The sequence below is a fragment of the Molossus molossus genome, unplaced genomic scaffold (genome assembly GCF_014108415.1).
Source record: "Molossus molossus isolate mMolMol1 unplaced genomic scaffold, mMolMol1.p scaffold_m16_p_2, whole genome shotgun sequence".
In the NCBI taxonomy this organism is placed as follows: domain Eukaryota; kingdom Metazoa; phylum Chordata; class Mammalia; order Chiroptera; family Molossidae; genus Molossus; species Molossus molossus.
The window spans coordinates 11,435,888-11,437,321 of record NW_023425355.1 but is presented as its reverse complement, the minus strand read 5'-3'; positions in this window follow the sequence as shown (position 1 = coordinate 11,437,321).

The window sequence follows — 1,434 nt, the reverse complement described above, 5'->3', positions numbered from 1 at the left end:
TTTAAAAAATGCATTTTGAAGCTAGAGAGTCTTTCTGATCCTTTTCCATTCAGATCTTGTAAGTATCTGCTTATATGAGACTGGCCTTGGCTAGAAGTCTTAGAAGGTAAAACTCATTTTTTTTAAGCAGGGTTTATAGCAGTATTAAAGTTCAAAAACAAAAGCAAGTTTCATATACTACCCTATTCCAATCTTATGCACAAAAAAGAACATCTTTCTCATTGGGGTCAGAGCCTTGGGAAATACGATGGAAATTAATAAAATGGGAAATCCAAGATGGCGGTGGAGTAAGTGGAAGCTACACTCACCTCCTCCCAGGACCAAACTGGAATTATAACTAAAATATACAACAATCAACCCAAATAACCAACTGAAGGCTGGCTGAAGAGAAATCTTATTAAAAATTATCTATAGAAGAAGCCACATTGAGGCTGGTAGAAAGTGTAGAGACCAAAAAAAAAAAAAAAGGTCTGGCCACACTCCTATGGGCAATGGCTGAGGTTCTGGAGGGATTTCTCAGCTGTAAAATTTCTCCCTGAGAAACATGGAATCTCACCCCAAGCCAGGCTCCCCAATCCAGGACTCTAGAGCCAGGAAGAGGTATCACATAGCATTATCATGTGAATATCTGTGGGGATTCTTTCCACAAAGAAAAGACAGGAGTCTGCAAGAGACAAAGGCACAATCTTAAAGCGCCAACATATTAAATCTTGCTATCTGCCACTCACCTTGGGGAGGGTGGAGCAGACTAGAGTTGTGAAAAGAGAGATTAGAGTTTCTGACTATGGGGAGAGAGCTGAGGGGAAAACTTCCAGGATTCCCTGTGCTGAGTCACTCTATAGCACAGCAGGCACCAGCTTTCTTAGGTGGATCACACCCCTCCTTACAACATTAGCCTGGGGAAATGTAGTAGCCCCACCCTCTGGACACCCTATAACCCACTCTGTGGAGCTTTCTCCCTGCTGAAGTATCAGCTGCCTGGGCCAATGTTTAGAAATATGGGCAAACTCAGGAGGTATCAGTGACTGAGTTGTGTGGATATGAGGTTTGAGCCATTCTCTCCACTTTCCTGTTAAACTGACATGCACCTTCTCTACACTGGAGACCCAATAGCCCCACTCTCTGGGGTCCCTGTAGCCCTGCCTTCTTGACTCTTGGTAACTTCACCTGGCAAGGTCTAGGCAGAATCCAGGACAGATTGAATTGTGGGGCTCTGGGGTGGGGTTCACATCATCACCTTTCCCCATGCCTGCCCAGCACCACCCTCTCTCCTGACTCCCAACTGTCCCAACCTGCTGATATTGGACTCCTGGCAGAATCTTGGAAAGACTGAGTTTTGTTGCTCTAAGATGAAGGAAATTTTTCTATCTTATGCCCGACTGTTGAAGAACCTTTTTTTCACCCTATGATATCTTGGTCTGTTTGGGTCTGATA